Source organism: Panthera pardus, unplaced genomic scaffold (assembly GCF_024362965.1).
Source record: "Panthera pardus isolate Hobbes unplaced genomic scaffold, ASM2436296v1 HiC_scaffold_20, whole genome shotgun sequence".
In the NCBI taxonomy this organism is placed as follows: Eukaryota; Metazoa; Chordata; class Mammalia; order Carnivora; family Felidae; genus Panthera; species Panthera pardus.
This window is the reverse complement of record NW_026526766.1, coordinates 54,854,970-54,880,461: the sequence shown is the minus strand read 5'-3', so window position 1 is coordinate 54,880,461 and position 25,492 is coordinate 54,854,970. Positions and strand designations below refer to the sequence as shown.

The window sequence follows — 25,492 nt, the reverse complement described above, 5'->3', positions numbered from 1 at the left end:
TGAAGTCATATGATTTTTGTCTTTCTCTGACTGAATAATTTCACTTAGCATAATACCCTCCAGTTCCATCCACGTAGTTGCAAATGGCAAGATTTCATTCTTTTTGATTGCCAAGTAATACTCCATTACACTTTGGAGAAGTGTCTTTTCATGTCTTTTGCCCATTTCTTCACTAGATTATTTGTTTTTTGGGTGTTGAGTTTGAGAAGTTCTTTGTAGATTCTGGATACTATCCCTTTATCTGATATGTCGTTTGCAAATATCTTCTCCCATTCTGTCGGTTGCCTTTGAGTTTTGTTGATTGTTTCCTTTGCTGTGCAGAAACTTTTTATATTGATGAGGTCCCAATAGTTCATTTTTGCTTTCGTTTCCCTTGCCTCCAGAGACGTGTTGAGTAAGAAGTTGCTGCGGCCAAGATCAAAGAGGTTTTTGCCTGCTTTCTCCGCAAGGATTTTGATGGCTTCCTGTCTTACATTTAGGTTTTTCATCCATTTTGAGTTTATTTTTGTGAATGGTATAAGAAAGTGGTCCAGGTTCATTCTCCTGCATGTCGCTGTCCAGTTTTCCCAGCACCACTTGCTGAAGATACTGTCTTTATTCCATTGGATATTCTTTCCTGCTTTGTCAAAGATTAGTTGGCCATGTGTTTGTGGGTCCATTTATGGATTCTCTATTGTGTTCCATTGATCTGAGAGTCTGTTCTTGTGCCAGTACCATACTGTCTTGATGACTACAGCTTTGTAGTATAGCTTGAAGTCTGGGATTGTGATGCCTCCTGCTTTGGTTTTCTTTTTCTTTTTTCTTTTTTTTTTTTTTTTTAACGTTTATTTATTTTTGAGACAGAGAGAGACAGAGCATGAACAGGGGAGGGTCAGAGAGAGGGAGACACAGAATCTGAAACAGGTTCCAGGCTCTGAGCTGTCAGCACAGAGCCCGACGCGGGGCTCGAACTCACGGACTGTGAGATCATGACCTGAGCCGAAGTTGGACGCTTGCTTAACTGACCAAGCCACCCAGGCGCCCCTGGTTTTCTTTTTCAAGATTGCTTTGGCTATTCAGGGTCTTTTCTGGTTCCATACAGATCTTAGGATTATTTGTTCTAGCTCCATGAAGAATCCTGGTGTTACTTTGATAGGGATTGCATTGAATATGTAGATTGCTTTGGGTAGTATCGACATTTTAACAATATCTGTTCTTCGTATCCAGGAGCATGGAATCTTTTTCCATTTTTTTGTGTGTCTTCTTCAATTTCTTTCATAAGCTTTCTATAGTTTTCAGTGTCAGTAGATTTTTCACCTCTTTGGTTAGATTTATTCCTAGGTATTTAATGGTTTTTGGTGCAACTGTAAATGGGATCGATTCCTTGATTTCTCTTTCTGTTGCTTCATTGTTCATGTATAGGAATGCAACCAATTTCTGTGCATTGATTTTATATCCTTCAACTTTTCTGAATTCATGAATCAGTTCTAGCAGTTTTTTGGTGGAATCTTTTGGGTTTTCCATATAGAGTATCATGTCATCTGCAAAGAGTGTACGTTTGACCTCCTCCTGGCTGATTTGGATGCCTTTTATTTCTTTGCGTTGTCTGATTGCAGAGGCTAAAACTTCCAATATGTTGAATAACAGTGGTGAGAGTGGACATCCCTGTTTTGTTCCTGACCTTAGGGGGAAAGCTCTCAGTTTTTCCCCATTGAGGATGATATTAGTGTTGGGTCATTCATATATGCCTTTTATGATCTCCAGGTATGCTCCTTCTATCCCTACTTTCTTGAAGGTTTTTATCAAGAAAGGATGCTGTATTTTTTCAAATGCTTTCTCTGCATCTATTGAGAGGATCATATGGTTCTTGTCCTTTCTTTTATTGATGTGATGAATCACATTAATTGTTTTGCGGATATTGAACTAGCCCTGCATCCCAGGTATAAATCCCACTTGGTTGTGGTGAATAATTTTTTAATGTATTGTTGGATCCGGTTGGCTAATATCTTGTTGAGGATTCTTACATCCACGTTCATCAGGGAAATTGGTCTATAGTTCTGCTTTTTAGTGGGGTCTCTGTCTGGTTTTGGAATCAAGGTAATGCTGGCTTCATAGAAAGAGTTTGGAAGTTTTCCTTCCATTTCTACTTTTTGGAACAGTTTCAAGAGAATAGGTGTTAACTCTTCCTTAAATGTTTGGTAGGATTCCCCTGAAAGCCATCTGGCCCTGAACTCTTGTTTCTTGGGAAATTTTTGATTACTAATTTGATTTCCTTACTGGTTATGGGTCTGTTCAAATTTTCTATTTCTTCCTGTTTCAGTTTTGGTAGTGTAGGTTTCTAGGAATTTGTTCATTTCTTCCATGTTGCCCATTTTGTTGGCATACAATTGCTCATAATATTCTCTTATTATTGTTTTTATTTCTGCTGTGTTGGTTGTGATCTCTCCTCTTTCATTCGTGATTTTATTTATTTGGGTCCTTTCCTTTTTCGTTGTGATCAAACTGGCTAGTGGTTTATCAATTTTGTTAATTCTTTCAAAGAACCAGCTTCTAGTTTCATTGATCTGTTCTACTGTTTTTTTGGCTTTGGTGGCATTAATTTTTGCTCCAATCTTTATTATTTCCTGTCTTCTTCTGGTTTTGGTTTTTACTTGGTGTTCTTTTTCCAGCTCTTTAAGGCATAAGGTTAGGTTGTGTATCTGAGATCTTTCTTCCTTCTTTAGGAAGGCCTGGATTGCTATATACTTTCCTTTTATGACCGCCTTTGCTGCGTCCCAGAGGTTTTGGGTTGTGGTGTTATCATTGTCATTAACTTCCATATACTTTTTAATTTCTTCTTTAACTGCTTGGTTAGCCCATTCATTCTTTGGTAGGATGTTCTTTAGTCTCCAAGTTACCTTTCCAAATTTTTTCTTGTGGTTGATTTCGAGTTTCATAGTGTTGTGGTTTGAAAATATGCACGGTATGATCTCGATCTTTTTGTACTTGCTGAGGGCTGATTTGTGTCCCAGTATATGGTCTATTCTGGAGAACGTTCCATGTGTACTGGAGAAGAATGTATATTCTGCTGCTTTAGGATGAAACGTTCTGAATATATCTGTTAAGTCCATCTGGTCTAGTGTGTCATTCAAAGCCATTGTTTCCTTGTTGATTTTTTGATTAGATGATCTGTCTGTTACTATGAGTGGGTGTTGAAGTCTCCTACTGATGAGTTTCTTTATGTTTGTGATTAACTGATTTATATATTTGGGTGTTCCACATTTGGTGCATAAATGTTTACAATTGTTAGGTCTTCTTGGTGGACACACCCCTTGATTATGATATAGTGTCCTTCTGCATCTCTTGATACAGTCTTTATTTTAAAGTCTAGATTGTCTGATATAAGTTTGGCTACTCTGGCTTTCTTTTGTTGACCATTAGCATGATAGATGGTTCTCCATCCCCTTACTTTCAATCTGAAGGTGTCTTTAGGTCTAAAGTGGGTCTCTTGTAAACAGCATATAGATGGATCTTGTTTTCTTATCCATTCTGTTACCCTATGTCTTTTAGTTGGAGCATTGAGTCCATTGACGTCTAGAGTGAGTACTGAAAGATGGGAATTTATTGCCATTATGATGCTTGTAGAGTTGGAGTTTCTGGTGGTGTTCTCTGGTCCTTTCTAAATTTTTTTTTTAATGTTTATTTATTTTTGAGAGAGACAGAGACAGAATGCGAGTGGGTTAGGGGCAGAAAGAGAGGGAGACGCAGAAGCAGAAGCAGGTTCCAGGCTCTGAGCTGTCAGCACAGAGCCCGATGCAGGGCTCGAACTCACAAGCCGCGAGATCATGACCCGAGTCGAAGTCAGATGCCCAGCCGACTGAGCCACCCAGGCGCCCGTCTCTAGTCCTTTCTAATCTTTGTTGCTTTTGGTATATATATATATATATATATTTTTTTTTTTCATCTTTTCTCCCCTCAGAGAGTCCCCCTTAAAATTTCTTGCAGGGCTGGTTTAGTGGTCACAAACTCCTTTAATTTTTGTTTGTCGGGAAACTTTTGATCTCTCCTTCTATTTTGAATGACAGTCTTTCTGGATAAAGAATTATTGGGTGCATATTTTTCTGATTTAGCACATTGAATATATCCTGCCACTCCTTTCTGGCCTGTCAAGTTTCTGTCGATAAGGCTGTTGCAAACCTGATCTGTCTTCCCTTGTAGGTTAGGGACTTTTTTCCCCTTGATGCTTTCATGATCCTCTCCTTGCCTGAGAATTTGTGAATTTGACTATCATGTACCTTTATGGTCGGTTTTGTTGAACCTAATGGGGGTCCTCTGTGCTTCCTGGATTTTGATGTCTGCATCTTTCCCCAGGTTAGGAAAGTTTTCCGCTATGATATGCTAACATAACCCTTTTACTCCTATTTCTCTCTGTTCCTTTTCTGGGACCCCTATGATTCTGATGCTGTTCCTTTTTAATGAGTCACTGATTTCTCTAATTCTTAAATCGTGCTCTTTTGCCTTAATCTTTCTCTTTTTTTCTGCTTCATTATTCTCCATAAGTTTGTCCTCTATATCGCTGATTCTCTGTTCTGCCTCATCCATCCTTGCCACCACAGAATCCATCCGTGATTGCAGCTCAGTTATAACATATTTTATTTCATCCTGACTAGTTTTACTTCTTTTATCTCCACAGAAAGGGACTCTAGTCTATCTTTGACTCCAACTAATATTCTTATTATCGTGATTCTAAATTCTGGTTCAGACATCTTGCTTGTATCTGTGTTGGTTAAATCCCTGGCTGTCATTTATTTGTGGTCTTTCTTTTGGGGTTAATTCCTTCATTTCATCATTTTGAAGGGAGAAAAGAAATTAATAATGTAGAAAAATTAAAATTAAAAAAATATTAAAATTTAAAAAATATTAAAATTAAAAAATTAAAAACACACACATAAAAAATCGAATAAATGATGCTAGATCCTAGGTGTGTTTTGGCCTGGGTAAACAAAAATTAAAGGAAAACATTTTTAATAAAAATTGAAAATAAAAATGAATTTTTTCTCTTTCTGTATTCAAGAAAAAGAAAGGAGTGAAAAAGAGAAAAAAAATTGAGTAGATGGACCTGCTGATAAATTGAAATACGACTGAAATTACCTCGTTTTCCCCTAGAAGTCAGACTATGAAGTGCTTTATAGTCCATAAACTAAGCAGGTGGTGAGACTTGTGTTCTTCAAGACTGAGGTTGGCCCAGTTGGGCGGGGCTTAGTGTAATGGCTCCATTCTCCACTAGATGGCTCTGCTAGCCTACTGGGGTGGATTGTTGTGGCGCTTATAGGTGCGTATGCTCATGCGTGGGAGCAGTGAGCATGGCGTCACCCAGGTACCCAGTCTCTAGTATTGGAACTCTGCTCTTCCCGATCAGCAGTCGTGCACCCATACTCTGTCTTCAGCTTTCGTCCAGTTCCCACTTTTTCACTGTCCGTGACCAAGCTCCAGGCAGCACCTCTCTCCTGAGTTTTGTCTCAGATGCGGCTGTTTTCCGCGGCTCCTTACTTCTGAAGGACTGCGACTTTGACCCATTCCGCCCCTCTGCGGGAGGGTCTCACCAATCAATGGCTGAATGTCGGCTGCACCCAGGAACGCTTGCTGGACCCTGCTGCTGCTGATGCCCTGAGCCTGTGGACAGGTGCCAGCCCGCCCGAGAAAGTTTACGAGATAGTGTAGCAGCAGTGTTTCAGGGATTATTTGAAAATCGCAACACACATCTGACACTAGGCTTCACCCTTAATGACCTTGTTCCAGCACTAGCAAATGCGGCCGTTCTCTGGGGTCTGCTGGGCCTCAACAGTCTCTACCAAATGTTCTTCCAGCAGTGGAACCGCTTTTCTGTGTGTGGCCCAAGAACCTCCCAGACCCCGCTGTGCTCCTGGGGATTCGCCCTTCCCACCAGAGAACCACCAGGTATTGAGCTGCGGAGTTGCAGACTCTGTGCTCCCCCTGTTTATGGTCTTAATGGAATTTAAACTCTCTCCTTTCTCCTTTCTCCATTTTTAGTTTAGTCCCTGCGGCTGTTTCCAATTTTCCACTTTCTCTCCAGCTGCTTTTGGGGAGGGGTGCTTTTCCTGTATTCTCTCTGCTGTCTCTGTCCTCTCTCCACCCACAAAAGCGGCTCCCTGCCTGCTGCGGCTTCTCGCTTCCCAAGTTCACCTCTCTGTGCCACGTACCTGCTGAATTCTTTGGCTTAGGTTGTGCAGATTGTTGTGTTAATCCTCACATCAGTTTTCTAGGTGTGCAGGATGGTTTAGTGTTGGGCTGACTGTATTTCATGGATGCGAGACACACAAAAAACTTCCATGCTGTTCTGCCATCTTGGCTCCCCCCAAGTGTCCTCTTTAATGTCGCCCATTAAGCCCATCCCTCCACCCCCAAACCCCTCCAGCACCCCTCAGTTCTCTGTATTTAAGAGTCTCTTCTGTATTTATTAATTAATTAATTAATTAATTAATTTAATGTTTATTTAGTCTTAGAGAGACAGAGTATGAGCGGGGGAGGGACAGAGAGAGAGGGAGACACAGAATCTGAAGCAGGCTCCAGGCTCTGAGCTGTCAGCAAAGAGCTTGATGCGGGGCTTGAACTCATAGATCATGAGATCATGACCTGAGCCGAAGTTGGTCACTCAACCAACTGAGCCACCCAGGCGCCCCAAGAGTCTCTTCTCTTTTGTCCCCCTCCATATTATTTTTGCTTCCCTTCCCTTATGTTCATCTGTTTTGTATCTTAAATTTCACATATGAGTGGAGTCATATGATATATGTCTTTCTGTGACTAATTTCACTTAGCATAATACACTCTAGTTCCATCCACGTTGTTGCAAATGGGAAGATTTCATTCTTTTTAGTGCCGAGTAATACTCCATTGTGTATATATACCACATCTTCTTTATCAATTCATCCATTGATGGACATTTGGGCTCTTTCTAGACTTTGGCTATTGTTGATAGTGCTGCTATAAACATGGGGGTGCATGTGCCCCTTCAAAACAGCACACCTACATACTTTGGATAAATGCCTAGTAGTGCAATTGCTGGGTCATAGAATAGTTCTATTTTTAGTTTTTTGAGGAACCTCCATACTGTTTTCCAGAGTGGCTGTACCGTGGCTGTACCAGTTTGCATTCCCACCAGCTAGTTCAAAAGGATTCTTCTTTCTCCACATCTTCACCAACATCTGTTGTTGCCTGAGTTGTTAATTTTAGGCACTCTGATCAGTGTGAGGTGGTATCTGAGTGTGGTTTTGATTTGTATTTCCCTGATGATGAGTGATGTTGAGCATTTTTTCATGTGTCTGTTGGCCATCTGGATGTGTTCTTTGGAAAAGTGTCTTTTCATGTCTTCTGCCCATTTCTTCACTGCATTATTTGTTTTTTGGAATAGCTTTCATTATTTAAAAAGCCTTCATTATTTTTAACACATCTAAGGACTTATTTTATTTATTTAGTTTTTGAGAGTGAACGAGCAGGGAAGAGGGGCAGAGGGAGAGAGAAAAAAAGAATCTTAATCACACTCCATGCTCAGTGCAGAGCCTGACATGGGGCTTGATTCCACAACCCTGGGATCACAAGCTGAGCTGAAATCAAGAGTCAGAAGGTCAACAGACTGAGCCACCTAGGTGTCTTTAAGGTCTTATCTTGTCAACAGATTATGCCAGAAACTTAGTCAATTTGCAAAAGTCATGATTGCATTTCCCCTCAGTAACTTAGCTTCTTTTTAATCCCTGCCACTCCTCCCTACTCTGTATAGTTGACTTTAGATTCAGGAGAAGTTAGGGGAATAGGCACACTGCTTTTTCCCCTTTTCTTACTCCCAAGACTAATGGGAAAATATGTTTGTCTTTGTTTCCCTCTTCAAATAAAGAAAAGTAGGGATCACATGGGGAGACACTGGGTTGGGATGACATTGGCAGTTTTGCAGAACAGTCCTGACAGTGAAACTCATCTTTTCCGTACCAAGTAGCCTGCACATCTGGCATTCACATACTGATCAAGTCCTAATTTTTCACCTTTGCAAGGGGCTCTGTGGCTTGCCAGTTCAACAAACCAAAGCATCACTGACTTCTTATATGTATATAAAAAGCAAATTGTGAATTATAAAGCAGTGCAAAAATGATCTTCTTTTAGTACACCATCGTTGTTTTAGTACACCGTCGTTCTTTAAAAATATCTCATCTTGCAGTCAGGAGGGGTTTCCTATGTGCCCTTGACTTGGGGCCATTCTTATGTTGATAGAGGATATTTTCAGAACTTGGTTTCTGAGAACTCTCAATTGTTAGATGTTCAGGTTGCTATTCACCTATTCTTCTCTTTCTGATTCTGACTAATGGGGAACACACATAAGGAATGAGAGTCAGAGGGACAAGTACCACTTGTTTCATAGGTAGACAAGCTCCTGATACCCACAGTAAACGTTGGCAAAATCTGGATTGGAGAGCCTGACTCTGGTGTGAAGTTGAAGTGCATGGTCTACCACTCAGCCCAAATCTCAGTCATTAGATTCACATGCTCAGCCACATGACAGAGTGAGTCAGCGAGCAAAGGCCTGCAGAGAAGATATAAAGTCACTTATCTAAGCATCTGCATAGCAGGATCACAAGCCTGCCACATTCACCCCGTCAAGGGGTTGAACAAGAAGAGTGGCAGACTTGACCCACCTACGAAGGACTGCCCAGAGGTGCCTGCCATATGGAGCAGAAATGGAACAGTGGTCTTTGATACAGTAATGCTGCCCACCAGTAATTGCAGCACACACTGTGTAACCCATCAGATAGTCCACTCAGTCAGTGGAAAGTGAATCAGGGGTGGGAAAGACTAGAACATTCCATTCAATCCTCCTAAAAGAGGGGAAAGGGGATGGAAGTCCCTTCAGCTACCAGCTGATACAACAAGCCTAAATATTCCTCTCCTCAACAGTATCAGTTTTGAAAAGTAATGTTCTCGTGCTATCCCTTAGAAGATGTTTCATTTGTGATCTAATCCAAGGATTAATGATTGGGGAAACAACCTTTAAGCTGAAAAGATGGTGAAATTTTGATTGGAGAAAAATGTTATGTTTGGAAAACTCCCCACGGAACATCTGTATGTCAATCCTTGGTTTATGCAAAGCAGCACGTGTGCCTCTGTGCTGATGGTGCAAATGTAGTAATTAACCACACAGAAATGCCAGCCACAACTGGGATTTGGGGAGAACCTTCTTCCTCTCCAGGAGTGGGGGGTTGGGGACTCCAACTTAAAGAGAAACAAATGTATGAGAGACAGGTGTGGGAAGACTGAAAAGTCTGTGACTACCTGGCTTGAGAAAATTGCCTTTGTTTCCAAAGCAACGTTTTTGGGAAAAACAAAACTTTCCTCAATTTGAGAATTTTCTCTTTGTTTTTGTATTTTCTATTGGAATACACTATGGCAATGTTAAAAAACCATGAATGGATTTTGGAAATTGCAGAATCAGGCTTAGCATCTGGTCTCTTATCTATGGGGGACCTTGGCCAATTTACTTAATTTCTCTGAGACTCAGTTTCCTCCTTTAGAATGGAGATAATCATACCTAATAGTGAGGGTTGTTGTGCAGATTAGAGATATTAAAGGTACAGTACCTGGCCCAGAATGAATTGTGATGATGATGGTATATATTTTTTCTAAATACTTAATTTTGCATCACAACAGGTGGATTTGCAAGCTTTATTTATATACAACACTAAATCCAGGAGGATATTTGTTCTTTTATGTGCTCAGAAATACTAGATCAGATTTTAAAGTGGGAATTAGGAGACCATGTTCCAGATAAATCCTTTCTGGTTTGTGTTATTGATTTTCCCAGAGAATTAGATCATCCAAACGTTTGCAGATTCATTGAAGTCTGCATTAAAGTGCCAGATATGGTTATTGTGACAAAATACTGCCCAAAGGGAAGCTTGGTGGATGTTCTGCTCAACAATGACATTCCTGTCAACTGGAGTTTCCAGTAAGAGCCAGGCATTTGAGTGGTAGGAAACATAAACTAGTGAAATTCTACAACAAACCCTATTTCCATCATTGTTCCCAAGGATCTACTGTCATCTGAATGCATTATCTTGAAGGAGGATTTATATTATGTCCTGAGACATGGATGGGAATGGGTGGGTCATTATATCTAGACAGGGAGGGGTAGGAAGGATTTTGAACTAGGCGCATCCAATGGTGCTAGAAAAGATGTAGCTGGAGATGCTAGTAGAAAATCCTGTTTCGTATCTAAAGAGTACATCTACAAGCAAGAGCAAGGAGTCTTTCCAAGTAGTAGGCACATTCTAGGTCTAATTAATTTACCTAACAACTGCTGTGCTGGACACTTAAGGCTACAAAAATAAATAAGAAATATTCCCTGCCTTCAAGAACATCTTGTTTTGGTGGGAAAGACAAATAAGCCGAGTTATAGAACAGTTGATAGAAGTCTTAAGAGTGTCATGTGCATGGGAGTAGCATCTAGTCCAGATTGGGTATGGGGAATGGGCCATGTGGAGATGAGCTGAGAAAGAGTACAAGTTTGCTAGGAAAAAGGGCCAACAGAGGTAATTGCAAAGAAAGGGAATAGTGTGTGTGTAAAATCTAAGAGAAGATGGTCCCATCTAGGATTGTTAATAGGTTAGTATGGCCAGAGCTCTGAGATGAGGGCAGAGGTGAGTGGTAGGAGTGGTGAGAAATGAGACAAGAAAGATAAGTAGGTAGTCCTGAAATGGGCCAAAGTAAATAAGATAATTTAGTATATGAAAAAAAAAATGGAGTCTCAAATAAGTGAAGAAAGGAGAGATTGTTGGAATAAAGGATTCAGGATGACTGTCTAACCATTTGGCAAAAATAATATTAGACCCCCAGTGCACACCTTTAACCAAAATTAATTTGGGGTTAGCTTTAATTTTCAGTATGAAAACTGAAACTTTAAAAGTACTAGAAGAAGGGGCGCCTGGATGGCTCAGTTGGTTAAGCGTCTGACTTTGGCCCAGGTCATGATCTCTGCTGTCAGCACAGAGACTGCTTTGGATCCCCTATCCCCCTCTCTCTGCCCCTCCATGGCTTGTACTCTCCTTCTCTCTTTCTCTCAAAAAAAAAGAAAAAAAGTACTAGAAGGAAGCACTTTTATGTGATTATATAATACCATAGTGAAAATTAACAGGCATATGAGTAATTGGGAAAAGTATTTCTAATATATCTCTTACTAAGTATAACCAACAAAAGGTTGATATCCATAGACTCGTGGATATCAGCAATGTAAATAGCATAACACATAACTTCTTGTATGTTAATTATAGATAAGTCTATGAACATTTACATTTATTTTAAAACATGATATGTACATGTGAATCAGATTTATTTGGAAGAAATATTCATCATTTTCTGGATAATTATGACCTCATAGCATTCACAAATATGGGTATAGCTGAGCTTATCTGAAATATTATCCCCACTGTCCCTGAAAACAGTGGCTCTGCAATCTGTGTGGATTTTTAATTTGCTCTAGATGAGGGATTTCACATCAAAATGACCTGTGTGTCTTTTTGCAGGTATGCCATCATTTTGATTGCCTCATGAAGTGACCCAAGCTTGGGTAAGATCTACTGAAGATTCTATTTTCAAGTGAACAATCAGGGAATTTGCTTCTCCGTTGCTCAGCAATGAACAGTGTATCCTACCCTAGCAGAGAACAATGTTGTGTCTGATTTGCTCATATATATAAGAAAGAATAAGATGAATACTGTCTGTCTATCTATCTATCTATCTATCTATCTATCTATCTATCTATCTATGTTTGAATAGCTTATGGTTTTGAAAAAGTACTGAACAAAAATTCCATACTGTAAAGTGTTCTGGATATTAGGGTGAGTTTCCCCATCCAAATCTAGGCATACTGAGTTGAAGGACAGCAGAACTAAAAATACTCTGGCTGCATCTGGAACACAGGGATCCTCTGGGATTTGTTTCATTTGACCATATTCCAATCATAATGATGTTGAGTGTAGATTTTGTTCCCCAGGATGTTGAGTCCTTAAATAAATTCTTCTCACCCTAGGATTTGTTTATTTATTTTAAGAAATTTCCCTCCAGGTTTATAAATTCCAATAGATCAAAAAAATTATACATATTTTCAGCAGAGATTAAAACTGTCATAAAGATACAGTCTATAAGAGAAATAGGAGATGAGTGAGGGTGGGGCATGGTTCCTTGAAATTATTTTTCATTTCACAATTTTAAATGTAAAACCCTTGGGAATTGTATATATTGACCAATAGTTTCATGTTATTCTGAATGCTGTTTAACAAATCAAAGGACAAGGGAATTTCAACCAAAATGATCGAACATTACTGACTGTTCTTGGTATGTTTAAATAAACGGAAAGAGGAGCAGAGGGAAAGATTATAGTATATAATGAGAAAATCTGCCTCAATTCTCAGATCAGAGGAATCATGAAATTTTGATGGTAATGGAGAATTTACTTTATACCAATAACTACACCGTTTGACTTCATACACTATTCCCATTTCCCCCAATTATCTCGTTACTACCCAGCTTTGATATATGTGTAAGTAAGCTAATTTTCAACAACAACCATGCAATTTAAGTGTAATCCTACAGAGACTAAAAACGAAATCAAACAACAAACTACTGTTCTTCATGGGAATTGGCTCATACTAGTCACTAGATTCATAAATATCTAAAAGTGGACTCTCTTAGACAAGTGCAAATGAGCAAGGTCTTTTCTATAATGAGCACTAACCATATATGGAACTTGTCTATGCCAGGGGCTAGGCTGACGTCACTGTCCTCTGCAGAAGTGAGCCGAAGATGTGTGTGTGGGAGAGAGGGTGTGGGTTGTGCAGGGCAAAGGGGAATAAAGGGCCTAAGCAGCATTGTTAGAGCCGGTCACCCCATGTTGGGGAGCACTGGGAATGACTGGATGACTAGGATGGGCTCTTTGGTGGAGAAAGTCACACTTGATCAGAAAGAAGCAGCTCTTAAATGGTGGGAATGACATAATAGAATGAAGAGAGAGACAGGTATTGGTGGCAAAATTGAATTTTCTTTCCTTCATGATTAATTAAGGCAGTTAATAAGGGCTCAAGACTAGATCTTATAAGGAATGAATAACACCGTGTAATTCCAAATATTGTTTAACAGATGAATTGGTACACGAGTTAATTTGACCCTTTTTACTTGTCAGATGGAGGCCAAGGGGTTGAATCAACCATCTCAGTTTGTCACAAACTGGAGCTATTAGGTGGAAGTCACCTTATAGATTATTTATTTGTGCCAATTCATTTTCAGAGGAGGCAACGAGACCAGAGAGATTGATAAACCTGTTTAAGGCTCAAGCTTGCTCTCTTATTCCCATATAGTTCTCTGGTAGAAGGACACAGGTTCAGTCCTGGGCTCTCTGTTCCTCTCTCTTCAATCCTATTTCCATTAGAATTTGGGTGACCTTAGTATCCATTAGGAAGATGTGTCCTACCCTGTCAGTTCTTTGACCTTCATCTTCTCCCATGATCTTATATTCTTTACCTGCTTCAGCTGCCCATTTCTATATCATTACCTATAACTGGATCCCTTCCATAATCTCCATGTCAATATCTTACTCTTTGACCTCCACCCCCTATTTTTTTTAGTGAATTCCCCTTAGTTTCCCAACTCTACCCGTGTACTAGTTGGGACATCCAATCCACTGATCTCATGATCTCACTGTACTTCACTTTCTCTCATACCCCATTTCCTCCTCACCTGGCTTAGATTCCATGGTCCATCACTGATAAAGATTCATTTGCCTAGAGTATTCTGCTGTCTTATCACAAACTGACAAATTACATATATTTGGTGGATTGCTATCTTTTACCTCTGGATATATGTTCCTTGAGGGCAGAGTCTTTGCTCTGCTCCCTGCTATATTCCAAGTGCCTAGAACATGGTTGGTACATGGTAGGTACTCAGTAAATATTAGTTGAATGAATGAATAAATAAATCTGTGAAAGTGAGGGTAATTTTCAGAGGGTTAAATTATATTTTCCTCTACAGAGTGTGGCATATGCTTCTGTTTTGATTATTTCTAATGCTAGGTTGTTTTTATTTTTCTTCAATTCTTTTCTCTCCTCCCACAGAAGGAAGAGGCTTCTTCTGTTAGGCATTCCAGTGTCTCTTGAGGAGCTAATTACAGGGAAGCCTGAGAATCGCTGTCTTTGCCCTTCAGAGTATGCAGAGGTAAGGGGTGAGGAGAGAAAGGGGACTTGATCATCATCTGAAGCCATCACATCAACTAAGCACGAGTCCATGTTATGTCTTGGAAAGAGATATACCAATGAGTAATCTATTGCATCACGTAACAACTTCTTGGCATTTTTCCGGCTTTTCCCAGTCTACTTCCAAATAGAGATGATACAGTAGGCAATTGGAATATGTGCTGGGAACTTGGAACAGATGCTTATATGGAGATGGAAATTTGGGGCCCACCACTATCTAAGGCTGTAATGTAGCTATAGATGGAGAGGAAACCTTATGGGGAGATGTGGGGAGAGAAGAGAGAGCAGAATCCTGAGATGGCAGCTCAATTGTATTTCTGTAGACTTCTGGTGCCATTAAAAACACTATGACAAAGTGATACATACGATGATGAAAACATGGCAAGCGTGTTCATATGCAGCATGCCCCATCCACAGGTACAGCTATGGAGCCACAATACCCATCACTTTGGGATTTAGACATGTATATGGGTTTATGATAATTTGTGTAAATAATTTACTAAAACAAAAAATGAGAATTGTGACTTTGAAAGTTTTCACAGGACAGTGGTGGAATGGAAATGTTCTGCCAGTGATGTTACAGAGTCCTTTGATCTAGCCCAAGCCACAGCGTTATTGCTCTCCTGTGCTTGAAACTCCAAGCCTCTGGCATCCTACTATATCTGGGCTTTAGTTTCCTTATCTTTAAAAATAAAAATGAACACTACATCAGTGGATACAGGGGGGTAGACACAGGTTGCATATCAGAACTGGGATGGTTCCCCTGTAAGAACGAGTTTGGTATGTGATCTGAACAAGTATATTGAATTTTATCATCAAAGTTCATATTTGTAAAATTTACAAAATTCGCATGTATAAATTTAGTAGTTCATGCTACTGAATGTAAACCTCAATTAAATCTTCCTGGCTGCTAATCTTCCTAACATTAACAAAGATGGGTAAACCTGGGAATAGATGATTCTAAATTGTTCAATTCTGCAGTTCTCTTCAGAATATCAGTAAATCACTGCATGACTGTTACTCTTGATTACTAGAGTTGATTAGGAGGTACAAGAAAACAACCCATCTCAAAGACCCACCTTTGAACAAGCTTTTAGACAAGATGAATTTCCTAACAAAGTCTGATAGAATTGACGATGTCTTTGGCAAATTTGGGTGACTTCCCAGTCCTCGCTAATTGCACCTGTTTAGGTATCTATTTATCACAGCACCAAGGGCAGATCTCACTGGTGCACCCTTTCATAGCTGGTGTCCTAAGGGGATGATAATTATAAGTGAAGAACCCCCTGTGGAAATCCCCCTGCCTTCTAGGTGCTTTCAAAGAGTCAGAGATTAATACACAGGGAGCAAAGTATTCCCATGAAATAACTTCTCTTTATGATGGATGCTTAAATGGAGAAGTACAGCGAATATGGAAGTACTTATGGCAGAAAGGATCCAAGACCTAATGCGTGATAAACAAAAAAAACCACCACTTGCTCTATAGTAAGTAATGCCTAATTGAAATACAATGTCAGTAATAAAAGCTGATTTGATTAGCTCATGCATTTCTATTTAACTTGTTTCTCTTTCTTGAGAACTAATTGCTGAAGGCAAGGAAATCACACTTTTACATCTTTGATTTTGAATTCTGTGTTCTGCTTGCATGGATTTTTAAGGGTCAGTTTTTGATTTTGAATTCTGTGTTCTGCTTGCATGGATTTTTAAGGGTCAGTTTTCATTTGCACTAGGATTTTGGTAACTCTAAGTGTCTTTAACAGAAGTAAATGTGCATTGAAGGTAGAAGACAAATTTTTACCTGTAATACTAAGGAAAGGGTTAAATGTCCATACTGGATCTTGGGCAGCTGTGCATGAATCTTGCAAGGAAGTGTCCAGCCTAGGGGGAAGTGGAGTTGAGAGAGCAGTCCTCCTCAGAAGTTGCAAGGGAGGTACTCGGGCAGGTAGAGGATTCCAACTCCAGTAATGCAGTATGAGGTAGACGTGGTTCAGAGCTTCAGCTCTGGAGTGAGACAGAAGTGGATTAGTGTCCCAGCTCTGCATTTTTCAAGCTTCATGATCCTTGGGAAAGTCACTTTATGAGCTTCAGTTTCTTTGTCCCATGAAATAGGGTTTAAAAACTGTACCAACTTCACAGGAGTGTCATATTAAGTGAGTTAATGCATATAATGCTCTTAGCAAGTGCCTGGTACAATAAAGAGCTTGATAGATATAATGATGATGGTGATGATGATGTGAATAGACTAGGATCTTTATTTGAGGGATCTGCCAACCAAGGAAGCAAATAACTGGCAGAGAGGGTGACCATTAATATCCCCTAGTTTAGGTACCTGGGCAAGGTCCACCATCATCCCAACATATTGTTCTCATTACCTCAAGGACCAAAGTTTTCTGTCCTCTACCCTACTGGTTGCCCAATATGTGCCAAACATGGAGGTTCCCCACGTGGTTATTTGTGGAAAGCTCAGTTCCCTCTAGCACAGCCCTTCTCAATCGTGGCTGCATATTATAATCCTCTGGGGCTTTCATAATAAACTAATGCCTGGGCCCCACCTCTTGGACATTCTGCTATAATTATTCAGGAGGAAAACTCAGGCATTAGTATTTTAAAAGCTCACTGGTGGATTCTAATGTGCAGTGCTGCTTGGGAACTACTGACTTAGCAGTTTAAAAAGTAAACTAAGCATTGTTTTAATGCAATGGAATCAGTAAACACCTAGCAGCAAGATAATTGCCAAACCCATAATTCTTTAATAACTAATTGGAGTAATTGGTTCTTCCTCTGACCTCTTTCCAGCATTTATACCACCTACTCCTCCCTTCTTTCTGAAGCTCTTTCCTTACTGGATTTCCCTACTCCCTCTTTCCTCTTCACCTCCTACTGCCCACTCTGCTCCCTCTCAGTCTTTCAGCAGCATTGCAACCTTCACACACACATTGAATGTTTGTAGTTTCCTGGGGTCTATCCTTGGCGTGCTTTTCACTTGTTCTAAACCCTTTGTGATATAGCTCCCACTCCCAGCTGCCACCATACCTGTATGCCAATGATTCCTAGTCCCAGAGTTTTAACTCTCCGTCTTGAGATCCAGGTGTGTAAGTTCTAGCCATTGACCTGGATGTCCTGGGCTACCTACATTACAGCTGTGTTGCAGTCTTTTTACTTATCACTAACTGCCTTGAAGGCAATTCCTAACTTTTACTATTTTCTTTACATTCCTTCTTTTTTAAAAAAAATTTTTTTAACGTTTATTTATTTTTGAGACAGAGAGAGACAGAGCATGAACGGGGGAGGGTCTGAGAGAGAGGGAGACACAGAATCCGAAACAGGCTCCAGGCTCTGAGCTGTCAGCACAGAGCCTGACGCGGGGCTCGAACTCATGGACTGCGAGATCATGACCTGAGCCGAAGTCGGAGGCTTAACCGACTGAGCCACCCAGGTGCCCCACTTTACATTCCTTCTTAATTTCATCTGTCCTCCTTAATTTCATCTGTCCTTTCATCCACCTGATCCAGGTGGATCACCCTGTTCTACTATCCCTCCTCCCCAGTTATAGGCTCTAAAGTGTGAAATTGACCAATGTCCCCCCATTTCCAACTATTACTAAACTTATCAATTAAAGGCCCATCTTTACCTTGTTTCTTCTTTTCTCAGAGGAAGGGCTGTGCTGTTTGTTTTTCCAAGGCCAACCTCTTCATTTGGGTTCTGGATCCCATTTTGCTGACTCTTTTCATTTAGACATTGAATCAATACTTATTATTTACTATGTGCTAGGCATTGTATTAGGTAGGTAATACAGCAGTGCGTAAGATGGAGTCTCTGCTTGTGTGGAACTCATAGTCTAGTGGAGGAAGGTAGAAAATGTACAAAGTAACAAATAGTTATATGATGTATCAGGTGGTGATAAATGCTAGAAGAAAAATAAATCCATGTGGGGAATGAGAGACTGAAGGGGACTGCAGTTTTCTGTGGTGTAGTCAGAACCCTGAATGAAGTGATGGGCATCTGGGGATAGAGGAAACAGGAGGCACATAGGCAGGCACGTGCTTGGAGTTGGAGGGACAGCATGGGGCTCAGTAGAGTGGGACAGTGAGGCAGAAAAGTAAAAGATAAAATAGAAAGTAAAAATAGGGGCAGGCTTATGGCCAGACACACAATACAAACAGTACCTTATTCTAGCAGGATTACATGTTACTTATGTGTGGGGATGGAATTTTGTTCATCTTTGGGTCCCCAGTACCTAGCCCAGTGCCTGGGTCATGGGAGGTACTCTGTATTGATTGCCTGACTGCATGTTGTATTCCTCAATTAACAACGAATACAAGAAATAACAATATAGCCAGGTCATGCTGAATTTTATAAGTATTTACCATATTACCAGGGTAGATTGTGAATATGTATCAAAAATGGACGATTGAGACAGAATTCCTGAGGGAAATACAAAAATATCACCCTATTTCTTTCACTGAAAAAATACAGATTTGATTCCACCACTATTATTAGCCTCCAATAAATATTCATCCTTTATCCCTCTGGGGGGGGGGGGGTCCCAAGCTTTCTGCAAGTGAAATGAGCACTAAATTTGCCTAGTAAATCGCTCGATTATTTCTACCCTGTAGCCAGAATGGAGATCTTAGTTGGTTGTTTCTTCCAACAGCTTAAAGATTCAAGTAATGTTAGACTTTTTAATCTCCCAAACCTGGAGGAGTCAGGGTAAATTGTCCATGTGACACCAAACTCCTTGTGACGAAGGTAATAGCCTGATCTTCCTGAACACCCCCATCCCCCAATCCCACCCAAAGTTCAAAGTCCTAGAGCTCTCTAACAATACTCACTGCTTGTACCAGCTAAATTGCAAATCCCTGCAAGGTAGCAGCTGGGCCTGCTTAACTCACCTTGACAGGTCCAGGATCCCATAAGAGTGTCTCTAGTTAGGGGAGGCATCGATCTCAATGACCAATTGAGTAAAGCTGAGTGTGAATGAGATCACAGGCAGAACTTCCGTTCCTCCAATTAACTCTCCTGGTTTCTCTGTCCCTCACAGCACCCATGACTTCATCTCCACACTGGCACCAGGGGCTCCAGGAGCTCCAAGGGCTCCAGGTTAGGGAATGTGCCTGGCTTGGTGTAAATCCTTCAAAGCCAGGCAAACAATGCAAACAATACCCTCCTCTGTATATGGAGCACAGAACAACAGAGAGTGTGAGTGGTGACAAAGGAAGGTCCAGACAGGAAGATTGGGCCCTGTGTGTCCTTTCCTTTGAGGATAATTAACTGTTCTAATTCATAGCTGAAAACAGGCACATTACCAGAACAAGTTGCTGATGACCTAAGACAAAGCCAACCTCGCCAGACTCAGAGTAACCCGGGTGTGTCCATCTTTTTCAGGTAAATTAGCATACCTAGAGTTAGGATTTCAACTCAAAAGGCAGAAAGATGGAGCAATGTACAGTATTACACAAGTTGTGCATGACTTTTAGTAGGTGGAGAGCAATTCATATCCGCAAAAGAAGAAAATGCAGGTGTTTGAGTAAAGTGGCAGTGAGCTTAGCACTTAGGCATGCTGTTAATACGGTATGTTGCTGTGATTTGGTTGAGTCCCTCCACCCCCACCACTGTTCTTTTTTTAACTTAAATCAGTTTCTTAGAACTAAAAGGCATCCAGTTTAGCAAAAACAGCAGGAAATTGCTTTAGAAAGATATACTTCTTAATCTTAGGGAATGTGTTTTAAAATCTGAAGTAAATAGGCCATATATATATGTTCTTCCCTTCCATATTGAAGGATACAGTGGCCACATCAGCGATGAGGCAGAACTGAGGTCATCTTGCCTGGGGTCAAGCTTTGAAAGTACAATGAAAAACCCCTAAGTCAAAGTTGTAAATTTTAAGATTGAAACATTCTAAACATTTTGCACAAGAGCAGTTTGGTGCAGGCAGTCAAAGCAGTCAGTCCCTAACTGGTGGCCAAGGGATCCTCTGTGTTTTACAGATGGAGAAAGTGAGCAGAGATTTCAGAAAGGCTTAGAGTCATGCCCTGTCACTACTGAAGATGCTCTTCTGGGGTGGGGAGTGGGAGGCAGAGGCAGAAAGCCTCTTTCTAGCAAAGAATCTGGTATAAACTCAAAGTAATTTATCTGAAGAAATGAAAACACCCCTGACATCCAAGAAATGAAAGATCTAGAATGCATGTAGGAATCAGGATAACAGGCAAGCAAATTAACCTCAGCCTGGGACTTCTCTAAATGAGTTTTGCACAGCCTTCTCAATCCTTGTAAATCTCTTGTTATGTAAACCCACTCACTTGATCAACAGAAACAGGGAGAGTCCAGATGTTAGGGGATGGTGTTCCAATCAAACAAGCTGCCCTAGCTTTGAATATACCAACACAGTCTGAAGCAACGGCAAGCAACACAAAAAACAAAAGCAAAAGTCTCCCCTAAACCAAAACAAAACAAAAAACCAACCAGACATATCAAAAGCAACTAAGAATATTTTCTAAAGCAATTAACTGGCCCATCACTATCCAGTCTCCCTGGCTTAGAATTCTGAGAGCTTCACAAAATTGTGCTGAATAAGGAGGTACTATTGCTTAATCAGGTCTTGCCAATTATTTTGCCTGATTTAACTTTTTTCTACCTCACTGCCCCTTTCTGTGGCATTGTGGGCTTCACTCAGCTTTCTAGTACCAGCCCTCAGTATAAGGGAGTGGACAGGCTGCACTGGACAGGTGGATACACTTGTTCCTGAACAAGCTGCACACTACCTTTGATACAATTATAGATCATTATGATGTCTACAAAATAAGGACAATCAGAGTTGTGTGTGAGTAGCTGTTGATGAATGGGTAGTCCCTTAGACATAGAACGATATTAAATTGCAGTGGAACAAAGCTAGGAATTAATGGAAGTGAATAGTTTATATAAAAATTCTAACTTTCCTGAGTCATAATCTCCTAGGAAGCAAATCTTAGTAGCCTCCATTGTGCCTTTGACTTTTTCATAGTGGACACCTAGAAAATGTCTATTGATTTGGTTCAAGAACCATTTTTATTCAATAATAATGGAAACAAACTGGTTTTATACTTTTATTTTTGGACTCTCAGGCACCTAGCTCATTGACCTCTAATCCCCCATTTGTTCACACTGGTATTTCCCCTTTCCCCTTAGCTAGTGAGGGAAGGAGGAGAATCTTTAAAGGGTGTATCAAACATGGAATAGTAATTAGATACAGTGATATCAATAATCATTACAATTTCAAATTTCAATTTTAATTGTACAAATTGAAACAAGAACAATGAAATGTTTCATTAGCCATCAGACAAACTGAAAATAAATTTTAAAATATTTCTCATTAAAAAATATGTACAATTCATCTATTCAGTTCATAATTGTTGAGAATCCAGTATGTGCCAGACTCCATGTTAGACTGCAGTTCTGGAGGTTATAAGGCTGAACATGAAGACAGGACTTCTACCCTCAGGGAACTTATAGTCTAGTGATAAATAGAAAGACTGAGATCAGTAACCACACTGCAGAAAGAGTGATGCTTCTCCCATTTTACCTTCATTACTTGGCCTACAGCTCATGTAGTTCACTGCATGCTTCACTGTGACTCACACATGCCTTTTATTTCCACTCATTACTGAAAAATACTGCATTATGGAGTTAATGTTGATGAAACTATTATGCTCGTACAATTGTTTTTTTTTTTTCATTACTGTAAAACACTGCATTATGGAATTAAAGCTGTTTTCATACAAGTCTATGCCATTAACTCACATTTGCTTTGCATTTAATTTTATCTCTGGTTGGGCTTCTCTTCCCTGTGCCTCTAATTCAGAATCAATGAGCAAGTGTTTAGACCCAAACATACTCCCAGTAAATGATGAGGATATTTAACAGATCTGTTTATGGGTAAATATGGGGCACTAGATACTTAGTAAGCAGGGATGCTGATTTTCACTAATCCCTATATTTAAAGGATTTCCCTTCATTCACCAAGGGTAAGCTCATTATACAGAAATGTGAGTGAGGTCATAATACTATCTCTGATGGCCCTACTCGAGAAAAAAAAGAGAAAGTGGAAATAATCTTTAGGCTGAATTTGAAGTCGATTTTGCTTGGAGTTGATAAAAAAATGGATTAAGTATTTAAGAATCTAAGTTCTGCTCTGTTCTGCTTTAGAGAGGTGCTGATTCATTTGTGTGTTGATCAAGGTCTGATGTGATGCTGAATCTTCATACTATGATATTTTCTATTTGGTTATGTGTCAGCGTGAACTTGTATGCTTATCACATGTATTACCCCAGCACCAGACAGCAGTGAATGCCACACAGTAGAATACAGAATATACATCTACATAAGGGTAGCTTAAAAGTATTAGATTCTCTCATATATTTATTAATAAGGATTGACAAATTATTCACCTTTGAGTTTGGCCAGTGGAATTATTTGGAATGGTGGTCTTGGGGCTAATAAATTCTGCATTATCTCACAACATGTTAGAGCTGGAATACTAACAGTAAAACCACCATGTATCTAATGCTTAACCATATGCCAGGCATTATGCTAAGGGCTTCACATGGATTATTTTATTTTATTTTATTATTTTTAAAATTTTCATTATTTTTTAAATGTTTATTATTTTTGAGAGAGAGAGAGAGAGAGAGAGAGAGAAAGAGTTCGAGCAGGGGAGGGGCAGAGAGAGAGAGAGGAAGACACAGAATCGAAAGCAGGCTCCACGCTCTGAGCTGTCAGCACAGAGCCCCATGTGGGGCTCGAACTCACGAACCACGAGATCATGACCTGAGCCAGAGTCGGACACTTAACTGACTGAGCCACCCAGGTGCCCCCACATGGATTATTTTATTACAGTAAATATCCTCACAACATCCCTATGACCTATATATTATAATCCCCATTTCCCAGATGAGAATGCTGAGGCTCAATTACATGCCCAAGGTCACATAGCTAGCAAAAGCCAGGACCCAAATCTGTTTGATTCTAGAGCTCATGCTGCTGGCCATTCAGAAGAAGCTGCTATGCTTCTTCTCGTGGCTGGCAGAGAATTTAGGGGTTTACTCCAACTGAAGAACTGGAGGCCTAGGAAAATTGACTTTAACCAAGGTCCTCTTGTTAGTGGCACATTTGGGGCCATGACCTGGATCATGCCGTTTTTGCTCATGATGAAATAGAAGAATTGGGCTGTAGGGGCCTTTTCTTTTATCAATGTGCTAAACTCTGAAGTCACCCTGTATTTTTCCTGACTTTTTTTCTCTTATATCCAGTTGGCCAGCAAATACTGTTGATCCTTTTAACATAATGTCTTACATGAGGTAGAGCTCATTTGATAGAATGGTTATGAGTCAGGCTCTGCAGTCAGATTTGAGCTGGTTTTAAATCTCAGCTCTGCCACTTGCTGGCTGGGTGACTGGGGGCAAATTAATTAATCTCTCTGTGCATCGGTTTTTTTCAAGTGTAAAATGGAAATAATATTGTGTCTACCTTTTAAGATGGTTTTTAGGATTAAAAACATGTGGAAAGTAGTCAGGCCCTGCCTCAGGGAACGCAAGAAGCTTGACTCTTGTTCTTAAATCTTTCCCATTGAAAAGAAAACATCTTTGTGTGTTCATCAAAGGAATTTTCAGTAGTCGATTGGTATTGTTTTGTTCTGAAGCCCAGGATATTCTTTCAACCTGTAAACCCCTTGTTTCATGCCCTTCTAATTCTAGATGTTTGGGTACTGTGAGTATGTTTTAAAGTGTCTGTGACCAAATGAAAATAAAGCAGGGACCATGAACATTAAGAGAAAAAATGGGGACGCTTGTGTGGCTCAGTCCATTAAGCGTCCATCTCTTGATTTCAGCTCGGGTCATGATCTCATGGTTGTGAGATCAAGCCCTGTGTTGGGTTCCACGCTGGGCATAGAGCCTGCTTAAGATTCTCTTTCTCCCTTTCCCCCTGCCCCTCCGCCACTTGCTCTCTCTTTCTCAACACACACACACACACACACACACACACACACACACACCAAAAAATTGTGTATGAAGTATTCATGATGCCTGGTGCAGCATATGCTCTCAGTAAGTGTTATTATTCCATTTCCCTTTCTTAGCCTCAGCCCGGGTCCAGACCTTCATCTTCCTACATCTGAACAAGAAAGAGTCCCCTCACTAGTCTCTTTGCCTCTGTCTTTTGCACTACTGTGAGATGAAACTATACTTTGCTTATCATGTTCTCTTGTTCAAGAACTTAATTGCCTACAGCATTGTGTCAAAACTGCAAGCTTGCGGGCAATGCTGCACATAACTAAATTCTTCAGCCTTTGCCCTGAGTTTCACCAACTGTACAGCTTGAGGGCATAATTCCCACAAGACTGTTGTTACTTCAGATATCAGGTACAAGTTTGGTGGTCCCAGGACCACCTGCACTTCAGACTAGCTTGCTATATATCTGAGGGTCCCCATAACTACCCTCAGTTTTGATAATTTGCTGGGATGACTACAAAACTCAGGAATGTTATACTTACTGTTATAGCCTTATTCCAGCAAAAAGATACAAATTAAAATCAGCCAAGGAAGAGACACATAGAGCAGAGTCCAAGAGGGGTTCAATGGCAGAACTTCCTGTATTCTCTCCCCATTGAGTCATGGACGGCAGCACCTCCTCCCATAACCATATGTGATAATACACACAAAGTATTGCTAGCCAGGGAAGCTTACTTCAACCTTTGGTGTCCAGAGTTTTTACTGGGGCTCCATCACATACTGCTTGTGTGGCTTTCAGTCTGCAAGTACTCCTAGAGGTTGGCTAATATCTTTAGTCTCATTTCCAATGGAGGTCATGACATACTGCATGCCCCGGGGGCTCCATCACAAATCTTATTAGACTGTCAGTGGCCAAAGCTCCCAAACAACAAAGACTCACCTATTAGGCAAGACATTCCAGAGGTCTAGAGATCAACTCTTAGTAGCTGAGGGCAAAGGCCAGACCTCTCTTTGGGTGAGGTTAATTCTTCACTACACAGCCTTATTTCCCATTGCTCTTCTGTGGCACATGGTTGGCCAAACAATGTAACATCCAAACCATCCCACACTTTCCTGCAGGTTTTTTTTTTACTTCCCTTTACGTCCTTTACTGTACTAGTTCTTTACTTCCAGTATGCTTAAATGTTATGCTTTTTAATGAGGCTTAGCTCAAGTCTTACTTGCCCCCTGAAACTGTTTGCCCCAAAC

General features: G+C 40.3%; 1 long non-coding RNA gene across 3 annotated transcripts in view; it reads left to right on the top strand.

Annotated features, from left to right (window-relative positions):
- The window catches only part of LOC109252054 (uncharacterized), a 169,591-nt gene that overhangs the window by 50,291 nt on the left and 93,808 nt on the right, over positions 1-25,492 (top strand). For all 3 annotated transcript variants that reach the window (XR_002073829.2, XR_008424225.1, XR_008424226.1), the window contains 2 exons: positions 11,541-11,584; positions 14,124-14,223. This is a non-coding gene — a long non-coding RNA (uncharacterized LOC109252054). The remainder of the gene's footprint in view (positions 1-11,540; positions 11,585-14,123; positions 14,224-25,492) is intronic.